At 39.8% G+C, this 17,544-nt stretch overlaps 1 pseudogene; it reads right to left on the bottom strand.

The window, feature by feature from the left end:
- Window positions 1-16,388, bottom strand: part of LOC142442339 (spliceosome-associated protein CWC15 homolog pseudogene) — a 36,510-nt pseudogene extending 20,122 nt beyond the window's left edge.
- Window positions 16,389-17,544: the final 1,156 nt, after the last annotated feature.

Here is a 17,544-nt window from a genome sequence, read left to right as displayed (position 1 = left end):
CTAACTCGATAGTTCAAGGTGCTGTGGAGGATAAAATGATAGATAATGATTTTCTTCAAGATATTTAGAGCGTAGAAGAAAAGGTAGAAATTATTTGCTAATAATTTAAGTATAGGCATTAATTACAGCCCCATCACTTTGTGAACAACTACATAGTAGCAGTAATCATGGATGGTAAAGGGATTATGCATTGGGCTACGATCCACAAAGTTGGCAGGTAGAAATTACCAGCAGCTCCTGGGGAGGGGTGGGGGGTGGAAGACTGAACTTTCTACTCCTGTAAACAATTACATTCTCAGGCATCCAGAGCGGGTTGCTATGAGTCAGCCCTGAATGGATGGCAGTGAGCTTGGTTTCGCGGTTTACTGTGTAAGAATTGTAGTCAAGACTGCTTAATGGGCTTACTGAGTGCTACTGATCATGCTTAGTCAAGGTGACCTTGGGGGGTGTGTGTTGGGAGTGCTGAGTGGGGAATTTAGTTTTTAATCCCTTTTTTTTTTTAGGAAACCTTTGGGGAAGAATAAATTTGAGAGAGAGAGAGAGAGAGAGAGAGAGAGAGAGAGAGAGAGAGAGAGAGAGAGAGAGAGAGAGAGAGAGAGAGAGAGAGAGACTGATTTCCCTTTTTAAAGTCTGGTTTCTCTGCAGAATGACTGTGGGCTGATTCAGACACAGGCCTAAGGCAAACCTCAAATGGTCTTTCTTCAAACTTAGCTTGAGCTACTAGAACAGGACTCTTTGCCACGAGGCACCACTTTGATCAACAAGATGTTGACCGCCTCAGCCTCTCAGAGATCATCATGAGCTCTTGATTGCGCCTTTCCTAACAGAATGATTTTCTTACGCACCCAACGGTCTTTGACTGGACTGAGCATTTTATCCCTGTTCCATTTTTCATGTTTTGGTGCAGGTATTTCCATCCGTTGGGTGGACAGAGACTAAGCTCTTACTCAACCCAGGACTGCAGGCTGCTTCAGTAGTTATGAGTCGGGCTGAAACATCAGGCATTCCATGAGAGGGACACCAGGCTTTCTGCTCATGGGGAAATTTACAGCCTTGAAATCCACAGGGATGGTGTACTCTGGCCTACAGGGTTGCTAGCAGTCAGAATTGACTTGGTGGCAGAGCTTGTTAGCTTCCTCTGGGGTTCCCTCTGTACGAAACTGCTTAAGCTTGAGGAGGATTGCCGTCTTCCTTATGCAAAAGAAGAGCAATTATTGACACAAATAAATTTCAGTAGGCTTATTTGTCTACAATTCTTGTTGTGGGTCTTCCCCCTCGAGACCAAAGCTTCTAGAATACCATCTAGGCAAGACAAGAATCCGGATTAGGAGTTTCTTCATTGCTGTATCTTTCCTTTATTATGCAAGGCCTTCTTAAATGGCATTGATTTTAGAGGCTATACCTCTTGCTTGGACTTTGGAAGAATGTACAATGGTAGCTACATGGTATTAAAGAATTTCATGCCAGGTGTTGGTCATTTACAAAGGCATAATTATTCTGAGAAACTACAGCTCATTTGATATGGCTTGGATGTTGGCAATCAGGTGGCTGAGGGGAGGTGACGGCTATGCCTAATCCTGATGGGATTCCCCCTCTCCCATGTTAGCACTGAAAATTTCTACTGAAAGTTAAAAAGCCTCATTGAAAAATATTAAGAAGAGAGATTGTCTTGCAATTTTAGGAAGAATCTCTACAGAAGAACCCTAACAGATAATTGGTGCTCAATAAATTAATTTTTTAATGAATGAATAAGTAAATAAATAGTGACTTAACTAAGACAGCAGCAAATAAATGAAGGAAAGAAACTAATTCAGGAGATGATGAGAGGATACACTGTATCAATTTTGGAAAATGATTGAAGTATAGATTGATAAAAAGAAATCATACACCTATCTGAGGATACAATATCTGGATTTATAGCTTAAGACTTTTAAGCCATACTCATTCCCTTAGCAAGGAGTATATTTTGGATTCACAAATGACAGAGCTTTCCATCCATGATTGGCATTTATTAAAGCTGCAGGGGATGCTGGTTACTGTGGGACCTAGTAAATGTAGCATACATAGCGCTCCTACAACTTCTGGATGGAATTCCCATTAAACTCATGTCCTCAAAATTCCCTGCCCAAATTGGCATATAATCCCAGAAAAAGCAGCTGCTTTGATTTAAACAGTTCATATAAAAAGCAGCAGCACAAACTTTGTAATAACATCATTTCAAAAAAAAAATCACAAACAACCCACAAGTGATAAAACAGGATTCTTTGTTTATTTTTAAGGTTTCATTTCAATAGCAACACACTTTTGAAACAGATAATATTCATTTTTGCCTAAGATATTTTCAAATGCAAATGTTAAAAACACTCTGGGACAAGCCTTTGGAATCTTTCAACTTAATATACTCCAGCTGCCTTTAAAAAACAACCCAAAATATGATTTAATCTTACACTATTTGCCTGAACCTTCTGATTTTAAATGAAGTTGAATTGGTGCAGAATTAGATTACAGAAAGAAAACACTAAAATATTTTGTGGGTTGGGGAGTGAAATGCTTAAAAGTGGTTTTTGTTTTGTTTTTTATTTCATTTGGGGAAAGGCCATATTTATATTTAATCCATCATAGAATCATATCTATTTTTAATTTTAGAGGAGATGAAAAAGAATTGTGTTTATATTTGCAGTTTCTCTTAAGCATTGCAACAAATAATATAAAATGCTCTATTCTTATATCCCATATGGCCAAGTTTCATTTAGTATAATGTAGAATATGCTAAACACATATATAAAGATACTTCAATCAAGACTTGGTTAGATAGAAATTCATTATTCATTCCTAGATTACCAGATCCTTCAATCACCATTCTTATAAATGTGCTTCCTATTTTCATTAAAAATTTTATCGAATTTTAGACATCTCAAAAAGCTGCAAAAATACTATAGAGTTCTTTCATGTCCTTAAGTTTGCTTCATGTAATGTTAACATCAGATGTATATAACCATATTACCATGGTATCTTTGTCAAGAAAATAAATATTATACCTTATTAATTGAACTATACATTAAAAAATATTTACCTGTTTCCCCCCCCTTTGGTGTTGTTGCTGTTTTTTTCTGTTCCAGAATCCCAGACTGCATTTATTTGTAAGCATCATCAATGAGACATAATTGCACCATATGTCCTTTGATATGATGCACTGAAAAGACCATGTGAAAATTTGTGATATTTTTTATCGAAATGCATCACCTCAAACCAGTCATGAGAAAGAACATCAAACTAAGACAAATTTAAGTAAAATATGAATATGCAAATATAAAAGAATCAAAGGAAAATATAAGTCATCATTACCCTTAAAAACATTAGGTCATAAAATACTGAGTAGTTGTTATATATTGGAGGAGATTAAAAAGAAATAACAGCATTTTTTGCTTTCCATAGCCTTTTATCCAATGGGGGTATGTACATGATTTGGAAGTTCCTTTTATCTGCAGCACTAAGAATTACAGGGATTTGTGATCAGCTGAAACTATGCTTTTTCATGGAATGAAGATGATGAAATGTTGATATCATAAAGCATATGCCTTTGAGAATCTATTACCTGTCCAAAATATTTTATATGACCAAGTTATTAGAGCACATGAGTAAGGTTAAAGAATCTCTTATCAGATTTACTACAGTCTATGCATGATATTGTTTGTGAAAGAAATGTGTGTGTGTGTGTGTGTGTGTGTGTCTATGGTGTCCATCGCTGTTTTTCTAGAATCTTAAAAAGGAGAAGGAGACTTGTTAATGAGCATAAATATTTAATATTTGGTTTAAATGGAGGATACAAGTCAATGTTCTGGATCTAGGCAGAATGAAATTCACAACCAGAGAAGTTGGTAAACAAAGGCAGAATCCAGAGGAATCAGAGGTTTGTGTGGTTGAATTCCATTCCCCAGAGAAACAATAACAGCATGCTTACTTTATTAGTTTGGGCTGAACAGAGAAACAAATCCAGGGGTACTCATAAATGCATAATACAGAGCTTTATATCAAGGACTAATTGTATTTTAGGAAAACATTCAAGCCCAGTCCACTTCAAGTCCATAATGCCAATACTACTCCATGCATCCCTCTTCAGACTCATGAAGCCATATGCAATGATATAGAATGTAGGAAGAACACCTGCTGGCAGGTACAAAGTCCCATGGATCCGGTGGTGGTGGACACACCTATAGGGCTCTGGCAAGTCCCAAAGAGGTTGGCCAGCAGGAAGGTGGAGACAGAGAGAGGTAGTGGGGGGAGGGGGGGAGGAGATTCCAAGGAACCTTCTTATGAGAAGCCCTTGCTCACAAGGAGCCTGTGGCCTGGTTGACAGGCTAGACTCTACCCCTACATTTTTATATATCTTCAAGTTGGCATGAATTATGTACCTACTACTCCCACAATTCTGCGGATGCTCAGTCTTCTCTACGTTCTCTAATACAGAATCACCCAGGCATTTTCCTAAATCTGCAGATTCTGCAATAACAACTTCAACGCACATGTGGAGACAGAATTCTTAAAACTAAGGGCCTTGTGAGTACTGCCGGTGTTTCATCAGTTGTCAGAAGAGACTCAACCCCTAACAACAAAAAAGGGCCTTATGGGTAGAATTTTGGGGTGTCCTGAGACTGTGTGCATATGATACAAATTTTTGAGTCTTGAAGCACATTTATATTTCTGGATCTGGGTGTTTTAGAATGCCCAGATTTTAAGTGAGAACCAAACAAAAAAAAATGAAATAAACAACATGAGACATTAACAACTCATATCTTCTCAATAGTAATAAGCTGTGATTTGGCCACACCATACAGCAATTGTTATCGGATGTACATAATACATATACATATACGTCCTAAAAATTCGGTGATCTATCGCCATTATAATTAGCCTCAGTTTGCAGAATGGAAAACTGAAGTAGAGAGAGGTTAGTCTCTTGTTTGGGCGACTAAGGTAGTAAGGGGTAACTTCAGGTAATATCCTGGTCTTTGAGATTCCTGACATTTGAATTAAATCAAGACATTCCGTGGGCTTAATATTTTATTTCAAATATACCTACATAAAAAGGGGGGGGCATACCTTAGTACCATAAGAGTTTAATTTTTAGTAGTTCTAGTAATGTTGGGAAGTTACCTTTAACCTAGTAACTGTGAATAAAATGAAAATATTTCATGAAGCAGCTTTGAAAGAAACTACCTAGTTATTAAGATTGGGTACAGGTTTTCCAGCTTCCTTGTCTAACATGATGACACAGTTCTCCAGTGACCAAGCTTCTGTGAAAATTCAAGTAATGTAATTATTTCAGATGGGTACTAATCTTCTGGATATAGACAGACCAATTGCCAGTGACATTGAGGCCCTGGGCTGTTTCTAATATAAGAAATACTTCGCTCTTGAGTTCAAATAAATTCTCCTACTTCACCAATATAAACTTATATTTACAATGAACTATTATAGAAATTTTGTATTGAAAACAATCTCTATATTGGTAGTAAGAAACAGCACAATGATGGTAACTAAGACAGGAGAAAGAAAAGAGCTAGAAATAAGTATGATAAACTCCCAATACTTATCCCTACAACAAACTTGCATTTATTATTCATGGCAGAGTCACCATCATATAGTCAAAGATCCGAGAGGGGCCTTTTCTATTTAAGAAGTCATATATTTATTTTAAAGATAATCTAAAAATTGACAAGTGCTTTGTATAAAAATTCATGCATTTAAGATATAGAAATGCCTGTAATGCCTTCCACAGCAGATGAATTAGAATCTCTGAGCGGTGACATCAGACACTGATCTGTATCGGGAGTGCCCTGATTCTATTAGGTAGTCAGCAGTGAAAATCCTTGACATAGATTATCCAAGCAGCCACCTAATAACCCGTGCCAACCCTTGAAGGGAGTGCTGCCATTTGCATTTGTATTTACACTCATGTTTATGACAAATGACCTACTAATGTGATGTGTTGAACGTTTCATGTGTTGGCAAATGTAACTGGCAGTCATTAGACGGCTCTGTTCTATTATCAGAATGGCAATTGTACTAGGGCAGGCACTTACTGATGCTGAAATACTTCTCCAGTTGTAAAAATGAAATGCATACTTTACACTAATCATTCACAGCTGAAAAAGACCCTCATAAAAAAACAATACTGTCGTTTAATAAATGGCCTTTTAAATATTTGGCTTGTCATTATGAAGATGTGGCACGCCGATGGTGACACAGTAAACGTGGTTGGCTGCTGACTCAATGGCTGGGCTTTGAATGTACCTTGTGGCGCCACATGAGAAAGGCCTGGAGATCCGCTCCTGTAGAGACTATAGCCTACAGTCCAGAAATGTTCATGGGCAGTATTTCCCTGCGACACGGGGCTGCCATAGTTGAAACAAATGGGAAGGCATGAGCTCCGGTGGCTTAGTGGGGTACACACTGTGATGCAAACCATAAAGTTAGAGGTTTAAAACCACCAGCTGCTCCTTAAGGGAAAGATTTCACTCCCATTAAGAACTAGTCTCAGAAACTATGCTTTGACATTAACTCAAAACAGTATGTTTGCTATTTTGTTTAAAAACAGTTGTGAAGATGACATCAAGTCAATGGTAAGGCTAGGGTTTGTCAACTGTCCTATTTCAGGGAACACACTCCATGCAAGAGCATCCTCACTTCTGACACCAACTGCAAGTCTGGGGAGCTACCTCAAACCACTCTTAGTTTCAATAATGTATCAGGAGAACTCACAGAACATACACAAATAACTTGTTAACTCTCTTACCAACCGCCGTTGAGTTGATTCTGACTCAGAGTGACCTTATAGGACCCAGTGGAAGTGCCCCATGGGATGTCCAGGCTGTCAGTATTGATGGCAATGTACAGCCACATCTTTCCCCTACAAATTGATAGCTAGGTTTGAACCATCTCCCGACCTTTAATTAGCAGTTGAGCATTCCCTGCATCACCAGTCACTGCCTCAGCAGGCCTTCCATTGTACTCCCAATCATGCCTCATCACAGGGAAAAGACACAGGTTATAATTAGCTAAGTGAAGAAGCACAGAATGCAGGAGAAGCAGTGTATATGGAGCTTCTGCTACCTCTCCCCCCAGGTCAGGGCATATTATCCTCCTTCCGCTAATGTGCAACAATACACTCGAGATATTGCCAACCAGGCAGCTCACCTACATATTAATGTCTATTGTTTTTATAGTGGCCTGGTGGATTAAAAGTTGGGATGCAAACCACAAGGTCAGCAGTTCAAACCCACCAGGTACTCTACAGGAAAAAGATGAGGCTTTCTGCTCCCCTAAAGATGTATAGCCCCAGAAACCCACAGGAGCATTTTACTCTATACTATAGAGTCATTAGGAGTCTGAGTCAATTTGTTGGCAGTGAGTTTTTCAGCTTTTTGTTTTTACCTACATAGGATTGACTGATGGAGTAGCCATTCAGGACATGATCCAACATGCCATCCTAAATCACATGGTCGGTCTTAATGCAGTATTTGGAATGTTCAGCCTGAGCTCTCAATCACATCATTCAATCATCCATTCTCCCTCAAGGTCCCAAGTAGATAAATTCACATGTATCAAACATGACATCTTAGAAATGTCCTTCTAACTGCTTGGGTCAAACAACTTTTTTGGGAGATTAAATTCCTTACCACTCAGTAAACATTGGTGTTGTTGCTGTTTAATTATTTCTGGCAACTGAGGGAAAATGGGAGACTTAATATGAAAAAGAACCGATTATTACAAGGGAAGGGCAAATGAAGGTCCTGTACTAGTAATATTTCACAATATGTCACAGTAGAGGGAAGATGAATCATCACATCTTCGTGTAGCTGTACAGGCAACTGAATCTCCAAAGAAGTCAGTACTGTGCCAATTAGAATGGATTCCATCTGTGTATTCGCCCATTAATAATTATTAGTAGGTATAGTGATATAAAATAAATAATTGCACTTCGGAGTGAGAGATGAAAGTTATAGGCTGTGGCAGCCACCAAAAGGTACTTGAAGTCTTACAACCCCAGGTACTTTAAGTGACCCCAACTGTTTCCACGGCTGATGTCTGCGCAGAGATGCAGTACTTCTTAAGTACTGCTCCCAGCAAATGGACCAAACTCAATGACTGAGCCTATTGAAGCAACATCTTGCCTGAGAAACCAGGAATGGACCTCTGAGGGTGCACTGTAGTGTCAAACTCACCAGTGCCTTTCCTGAGCTGCCTGAGCTGTCCCACACACTGCTAGCCATCCTTTTTCACCGAGTTCGTTTACTAAAAGCCAAAATCTGGCTAGCTCTCTTTCCTTTTGTTCCCCTCATAGGCATTTATCTTAATAAGATCCTTTTCATATTCCTTCGGATATCTATTTCTTTTTAAAAAATTTTTATTAAAGGTTTATTTTATTGGGGGCTCTTACAGCTCTCATAATAATCCATGCATCAAATGTAGACCATTACATGAATCAATGAGAGTTGTAATTGGTGGGTTAGAATAGGAGCTTTATTCTCAGTAATCACCAATTAGCATATTAAATTAATGTTTATTTTAGTATTAGGTTGTTGATTTTCTTTGTCCATAAGTAACATTTAAGCCAAACATTCTTATGTCACTACCAAAAGTATTAGAACTTTTTTTCCCTTTAAAGCTGGGGTGTATAGCATTTGAATTTGAAGAAAACTGCTTTATTTAAAAATTATGACTTGTCCTCCAGTGGTTTTCAAATCTTAGTGACCTTCCAACCTCATGGAGTTCCCAAGGATGAATCTTTACAGATGCAAACGATCACCTCTTGCTCTTGCAAAGCAACTGGTGGGTTTGAATTGCTGGCGGTCCAGTTCTCAGCTGAGCTCTTAACCAGTAACCACTGTGCCTGCTAAACTCCAACTGAGCAACAGCTTGCTATTATTTCCTTCAACTTGAGAGGGATAGGAGGAATCGTTTCCATGAACTTTAGCAAAGGGACTCCAACGGAATTGTTTCACTGCTCACCCATAGGCCCTTCTGAAATTAAGCTATGCTGCTTTTCTTTATCAGGCTGCATTCCTCAAGCACTTTTATCTGTTGTGGGTGCTCCCAGCTGTTGTGAAGTAAACACTGCCACCCGCTTCCAGTGATTTTACAAATGCACCAACTCCACCCAGTCTTGCTCATTCACCACAACCCAATTTTTAAATGCTTGTCAGATTTCGGCTTCAATCATTTCTTGGCTGGCTTCTTCATCAATGTAGCAAAGCCTAGAGGCCAATAAACAAGCAAACTTGAGCAGCCACAAACCACGGTGCCCCTAAACCACCGAGCTTGCTTGCTTAGCTTAGCTCAAGCTGGAGTGAATCTAGTCCATTGCTAGGTTTAGCAGGACTGCAATGAACAGCCATAGAAGACGTTGAGTTACATTAACATCTGTAAAAGGGATATGCTGCGGTGCTACTGTGAATATAGGAAAACATTTCTGTTAGTCTTCTACGTCGTTGTCTTGTTATGTACCTTTCCATCCATTCCTCTCCTAGGGACTCAATATCACAGAGTTGTGTGTTGTGTCTTGTTTTTAGCTTGTAATCTCTGCAGGAGGAAGATTACCAAGTGGTTCTCCCTGGGGGGTCACTGAAAGGGACCATGTTTTGTCCCATGAAAGCCATGGTGCTTCATCAGTTAGACACTAGGCCGATGCCCCGGCTGCTGGTGGGTAATTAGAATCCAGCTATTTGCGCAGAGATGTCTCCCATGAAGATTACAGCGTAGAAAACACTGTGTTTATTTCCACAGTGATTGCTATGAGTCAAAATTGACCTACGGCATCTAGCGAGATAGGATCGTTGCCGCTCTGCACGCTAAAATAGTTTCGATGCCTTTGGGATCTAATTGACTTTTTGTTTTCTAGGACAAGAGAGAACATAGATAAGGAAGAAACACACAGCATTGTTTAGGGCACTGTCCTTCTAGTTGATTTATTTTTAAAGCGAGGCTTTCAAAATATAAGCGAACATAGACACCCATCAAAATATATACACACATCATTTCGAGAACACTCTGTGCAGACCGGAAGGGGTCACAGGAGGCCTGTACTCTTGACATGTCTATTCTATAGAGTCACAGGGTGTGTGTGTGTGTGTGTGCAGGAGGGGTGGATAATTGTAGTACAACATCACAGCCAAGAAATTGCCATTGGGATGACTCACATACCAGCGCAAATAAATGACGACCTCTCTACCAAGAAAGTAAAAAAGAACCAACAAGAATAATATCTTGGGCAATGACATATCGGAGAAGGGAACAATCTCTGAAATATATAGAAAACTTCAACAACTCAATGGCCAAAAGACAAACAATCCAGTCCCAAATACAAACAAACAACAAGAGCTGAAGAAGTGAACAGCCACTTCACCAACCAAAGAGAACATGAAGGCAGTCAAAACTACTACCAAAATATGAATGCAACCATTACCCATTAGGGTGCTACAAATACACTATAATCAGGCTCTAACTTACTCCTGCACCAATGGCCATGTTCAAAATAACAGACCATGCCACATCCTGGCCCGATTTGGGGGGAGTTAGCACTCTTGTGTACTTCTGGTGAGGTGGTAAAATGGTACAACCATCATGGAAAAGAGTGTTTTCTCAAAAATCTAGAAATAGAATTGCTTTATAAACCTATAATCTCATATGTAGGTGTGCATCCAAGAAATAAAAAAGCAATGACATGCAGAGACATATGCACAACTCTGTTCATGTTAGCATGAGTTACCATCACAAAAGGGTGGAAACAAGCAATATACACATACAATGGAATACTATAACACTATCAAGAATAATACAGAGTCGGTGAAACTTCTTACACCACGGATGATTGAACTATGCCAATTGCAAGAGGACTAATAATGTGTGGCCCTACTAATATTGAAGGTCAAGAATAGATAATGTGTGGTCCTATTATTCTCAATGGTCAAACATTCTTTGATTATTACTAAACATTGGGAGGGAGAAGGAGGAGGGAATAATTTTCTAGATGGAAGATAACATGCTATTTTGGGGGATCTCCAATCAGGGTGAAATAAGCACTGACAGAACAAAGTAACTAGACAAAGACAAAGAGATACTTTTGCTAAAAGCTATGTCACATACAACTTGCATCAACCTCCACAATAACCAAAAAAGAAAAGACAAACAAACAGGTGTGCAGCCATGCCAGCTGTTATGCACGCCTGCATGTGTGTGGGAAGGCTAGGCAAGGAAATGCACGTGCTTACAACAATGAATGCACGTGCTTATTACCATGTATCTGAAGAAGTACATGAAGGGACTTCCACATTTAGAAACAAAAGTTCCTTTACCTTTTAATTGTATTTTTGTACCAACTACTTGAAGCCCCCATTTATAAGCACACTTGTGTATGCTGCATATATGACAAAGCACATAGATATACCATTACTAGATATACAGACCATGGGATTGATTAACTGGGTTGCAAAACTTAGGGGGACAACTTAGTCAATTGGCATAACATAGCTCATGTAGATGATGTCTCCATCCTACTTTACGGAGTCATATCTATGGTCTTAAGGATTTACAAATGACTTTTTCCTCAGATGTAGGAAAAGAGACTAAAGGAAATCAAAGGCTCAAGGATAAATCTTGTCTGCAAGATTCGTAAATTCACAGAAACCAGAGTTGCTTCTAACCTTGGCGTAGAACTAGATGGTACTTGGCTAACACTACTGATCACACAATGGAAAGTCCTGGGTAGAATAGGAGAAAATCTAGAACAAAACTCCTATTTCTCAAAAAGCCTAAATAGAGATTAATGGGACCCCAGATTCCTAAGATATATTTTCAACTTAGATCTTAACCTTTTTCTGGAGGTAACCTTGCAGCCAAATAATATATTGGCTTCATATATATAATCACTTATGATTTATATATCACTTATGATATATATATATATCGCTCATACCCAGTTAAACACTAAGAGGCCACGTGGTCGTCTTTCGGTGCCATTGAGTCGATTCTAACTTTGAGTAACCCTGTGTGTATCCAAAACTGCAGCCCGTACAGCAGTAGAAAAGTCCCATCTTTCTATCTCAGAGTGGCTGGTGGTTTTGAACTGCCGTTGTTGTGCTCACTGGAGCGGCTTGATATCCTAAATGGTCAACATTTATCCCAAAATGAAGAGGAGCAGCTCCATCAAGGAAACAAGACAAAGAGAATGGAAATTGAAAATAATGAGAAAATTGGTACATTGCAAAAAATTGTAATAGGTGTCATGGAATGACTTGCATAAACATTATGAAATGGGAACCTAACTTGCTTTGTAAATTTTTATCCAAAACCATTCAAATGACATATTACATAAGAGTTATAATCTCCCAGTGTACTACTCATACATCAGTCTTTGTAGTACATTCCCAGGTGACTCCCATGTTAAGCCTATTATCCCACATTCAGGAGTCCCTGAGTAGTACAAATGGTAGCCAGTGCACTTATCCTTTGTCTGTCGCTTTGTCCTGTCACTTTGTCCTGTCGCTGTGTCCCACAGTGGTGGCTTGGGTGTTGCTATGATGCTGGAAGTTGTGCCCTGGCATTTTAAAAACCAACAGGGTTGCCCCAGGGAACAGGTTTCAGCAGAGCTTCTAGATTAAGAACAAACTATAAAGAAGGAAGAGGTTGTGCATTTCCGAGAGCTAAGCCCCTGATTCTTTCCGGATAGAAGAGACACCCAGTCAGATGGAATGCCGGAAGATTATTTCCTCAGGTTGGAAAACACTCAGAAGACGACCCGTGCCTTCTCCATGTAGCGCTGGCATTGGTGATAATGATGTGGATGGAGTAAAGATGTAAGACCCTTCATTTATTGATGTGGCACAACTCCCAAAGAGGAGAAACATCTGCACAGATACATTAATTATATTCATGCTATATGAAATCTAGATTTAAGAAAACTGGAAGTCATCACAAGTGAAACGGAGCACAAAATGATTGATAGCCGAGACATTGGTCAGGTGAAATGGACTAGGATCGACTGGGTGTTTTCTGCTGGGTTGTTTAGAGAAACAAAAAACCAGGGACACTCACATATGTACAAGAAAGACCTTTGTATCAAAGATTAATTTTCCATCAAGGATCATCCCAGCTCTGTTGCTGGCCAGAAGACTCTTCAGACACAGGGGCTTCAGGCAGGGGAGGCAGGAGGGAGGGAGATCACAGGCTGGGAGATGTGAAATCATCTGGATCCAAGGTTGGTGAAAAGGCAGCAGGATGCCAGTCTCCAGGGTTGAGGAGTCCCCATGAAGCTACTCCTGGAGACAGTGACAGAGTCCCTTCAAGCAGGAAGGCAAAGGACCTGAGAAAGAGAATTTCTCCTTGTCTTTCTTATAGAAGTGTACCACACCCTTAAGGAGAAATCATTAAGCTGTGACCTAATTGATAGATTGGACTCCATGCCTACACTTTCAAACTGGGTCAGGTTGACATAAAAGCTTTCTGCCACACATAAAATGAGAAACCTATGAAAAATGGCATGATATTAATTATCCAAAAGTACATCTGAAAATCTGTTTTGAAGTACGATGCTATCTGTAATAAAATATCTAGAAATCTCCAAGAAGCCAGTTAATGCAGCTATTATTCCAAGTTATAAAACACACAGTATAGCTAGCAATAAAATAAAGAAATTTTAAAATTCCACCGACTTTAGAAAAATATAGTGTGTTAATCTGGGTATTTTAGAGAAACAAATTCACAGAAACTTATGTATAAGAGAGAATTTTATATGAAGATTAAGTGCACATCAAGAAAACATCCCAACCCAGTGCTGCCCAAGCCCACATGTCTAACATTAACCCATGACCTATGTCCAACACCAATCCACAAAGCCCTCTTCCATCTCCCCAAATAAACACAATGATGCCGACTGCAGGAGGAAAGCCAAGTCAGTGAGTGTGTAAGCATCTCAGCGATGGCAGGGGTCTCCACATGGGTGCACCAGCACTGAGGGCGGCATCTGGGTAGGTCTATCTAGCTTCTCCTCAGGGATGTCTTGCAGGAAGTGAGCCTTGCCAGCTAAAGCAGGGGATTGGCTAAGGCAGCTGCACCCTGGTCTGACCATCAGAAAGCAAGAGACCCGAGAACTAGAAAGGCGAGGCTCACTGAGCCATTTCTCTCTCTGCCCTTCAATTAACCCCACATGTGTTTATCAGTTAGATTGGCACAATAAACTAGCTACCTCATATAGTTCCATTGGCATATGATTCATATGTCATACCATGAAGCATTCCATCATATTCAGAAGAGCTGTGTAATCATCCCCATCATCATTTCAGACAGTTTCTTCTCATACACCTGGTTGTTAACTCCTGATTTTTCCCCTACCATGCCCTTAGGTAATTATGAATCTAGGTACTGTCTCTACAGATTTATCTATCCTGGATTTCATAAACAGAAAATCATACAAAACACAAACAGGAAGCAAACAAACAAAAGAACCGACACCACCACCAACAAAACAAAACAACTTTCAATTGAAAAAAAGAGCAGAAAATATTACAATTTAAAAAAACACCTTTAATGGGGAGATCAAATGATCAGGTGTTATGGTTAACCGAACTACATCTGCCACAATTGACTTAACAGTGCTTTGTCTAACCACAAGTCTTTCCACATCCCTGGTCTATGGTTCAGAGAGGATGAGGACACTGCAAATTTTCGGCCCCCACTATCATCAATAGCCTTCTCCAATCCAGGTGTTTAGAATGTAAACTCTGATACTGTTCCTTCCTTTGGCTTTTGATTTTATTATTCATAATCCTTGCTTCACACTGGCTCCTGTGCTTCTTCCATGTGGACTTCCACATTGATGCCTCACTTAGATAGTTTTTTGAAAGATGAACCTTTAAGACCCAAGATATTGTCTAGCCTGATAGGCACTATCTGAGTTCTTCACTGTAATTTGCTATCGTACCCATATCATCAGTGATCTCTTCATGAGAGCCAGCATCAATCTGGACCATGTCATATGATCTAGTAGTTCTTAGTTTGGGGGTAGAATTAAGTGAGAGCCCAAAATCTATTCATGTATCTATGACTTATATATGCCTCTGGTTCGTATTAGAAACATCATTAGCCTTTCATGATAGAACACTATAAATCATCCTCTTACAGCATAAAGGTGATATGTCACTACTGAAAGTGTCATTAATTTAGCAATAGTATGGAATTGAAAACACTTATTGAGAAAAGGAAATTATGGAAGGATAGGATGGATTTTCAGAACCCAATACATAAATCATTGCCTGGTAGAGATTAAATTCTCATACACTATTTACAAATACAAAAAAAAATCTTGCAGTAAAGTGCATTACTTAAGGCAGAACCATGCCTATCAGATTAATGCATGTCAGAAGAAAGCAAGATTGGCATTAAAATAGTAGAAAAATGGTAGTCCTCGTTCATCTTCCATTGGGTACCCTCAAAGCAAGAGATCTGAACCAAAGTCCAACGGCTATCAATTCCATAACCTTGGAATAGCAGTCATCTGCTTCTTCTCACAGTAAGGGGTGTCAGCCGTCAGTCTTAAGTCCAAGGCATTATATCATTTCCTTAAATCTCCTGCAGGTGAGTCTGAGGTAAAGCCTAGTCCCACCAATTTGGAGTTTCCATATCAAGTACTTCGGTGTGGCTTATAAAGGATGTTGTGTGCCTTGAAAGCACAGAGTCTTAACGCCCAGTAGTCTATAGCACGCAGGCTGGGTCATAAAGGTCTAGATAGAAAGTAGGTCAAAAGCATCCAATTAGGAATATAGTACCTGGGTTCAACCAATGGCAGGTTGCTGCTCTGAGTTGACCCACCAACAGAAATGTAATTGCCTTCTCTGAAACATGCATGCCCCAATCATGCATTTGGACTTGAATTTCCAGTAAGGTTCACATATCACACTTGTAGAAGTATTTTTTTATAGGTATCCAAGTTTCTTAGTGGTTACAAGTGTCCCTATACAGAAAGTGTGGGGTGGAGAATAAGGGGGATGGAAAAATGACATGGATCATGGAATGGTATGCTTGCAAATATCTTCTTGTAATTGCTATTGATAAGTCTCAAACCTGTAAATAAGTGAATAGGCAAAAGCGGTATGATAGATATACGAGGGGGCTTCAAAAAGTTTGTGGGAAACTTCCATTATTTTTAAATGTATTTTCCGTCATCACTGGGCTATTTCTTGCTGATTTGTTTGCTGACTTGCTCTTCCACTCACATACCAGGCACAAGGCCTTCCTGAAACCTTGCAGGGCTGAGAGGCACTTGGTAACATTGGCGAGGGTGGTTCTGCTTTATTCTCAATGGTCTCCAGGTCATAGGCAAGCTGCTTGATCATCGCGAGAGAATTTAAGTCAGGTTGACTCTTGCTTTGAGCTGAAAAGGTGCAAGGAGTCTCAGGCAGAAGACACTGCTGGGTGCGCCCGCTATGAGGTGTTCAGGCTGCTGGTTCTTCTCTGGTGCCCTGTGCTCAGGAAAAAGGATCCACCCTTGGATTTATTGATTTTTGAATGATCTTAGTACATTGTTATATGTCAATAACTGATTGGTCATATCGCCCTCTCCCACATTTTGTAAAACTGCCCCCAACCAAGGTGAGTTCTCCTCTGTTAAAGTGCCTTTTAAGATGTGTATATAAAAGGGGTGATAGATAGTTCTTGGGCATGAAGCATGTTCCCTACCATGTTGCTTGGGAGAACATATTAGAAGATTACAAGGCCTGAGAGCATCTTACCTTCTTGCTGTTCAGTAATAGATTCAAACCAAATTTACCCATTTGTGATTGGCTAACTTCACTCAGCACAATGGTTTCCAGGTCCATCCATGTCATGGGGTATTTCATCATTTTTATCACTGTTTTGCAAGACCACTGACCCCTTTGTAGCAAAAATCTTCTAACAACATAATAGCAACCACTCCAAACGGAGCACCCAGGGATCACGTCTGTGGGAAGAGATCATGAAGAAGCTCAATATTAGTACCCCCAAACAAAGACAGGGCTTACTGGGAACAGAGCATTACTCGCTCGCATGTAAGGACCACTAATTACTCAGATGGTTAGGACTGCAAGATGTGAGGTAAGCAGTTTGAAACTACTAACCGCTCTTCGGGAGAAAGATGAAGCTTTCTACTCCCGTAAAGATTCCCAGTCTTGGAAACTAACTTGGGTAGCTCTCTTCTGTCCCTAAGGGTCACTATGTGCCACAATGGACTCAATGGTTGTGAGGAGTTCAGGTTGAAGGAAATGCAATGAGACCCCAAATCCTATCCTCCCCTGAAGTTTAGGACGTTTGAAGAGCAGATTTGACACATTGAACACGTTGACAGAAGACCCGATGAACTGTGAGATGGCATCAAGAATATCAGGCACAAGAAAGCAAATGACCCATTAAAAAAAAGAGTGACCACATCAAAGCGGATTTCAGAAGAGCCTCCAAGCTTGCTCTTGAGGTGGAGCAGCTAGAGGAAATGATGACGTCAAAGAGATAAACAGA

The sequence above is a fragment of the Tenrec ecaudatus genome, chromosome 1 (assembly GCF_050624435.1).
Source record: "Tenrec ecaudatus isolate mTenEca1 chromosome 1, mTenEca1.hap1, whole genome shotgun sequence".
NCBI classification, from domain to species: domain Eukaryota; kingdom Metazoa; phylum Chordata; class Mammalia; order Afrosoricida; family Tenrecidae; genus Tenrec; species Tenrec ecaudatus.
The sequence above is the reverse complement of the archived record's forward strand: the minus strand, read 5'-3'. Positions and strand labels throughout refer to the sequence as shown.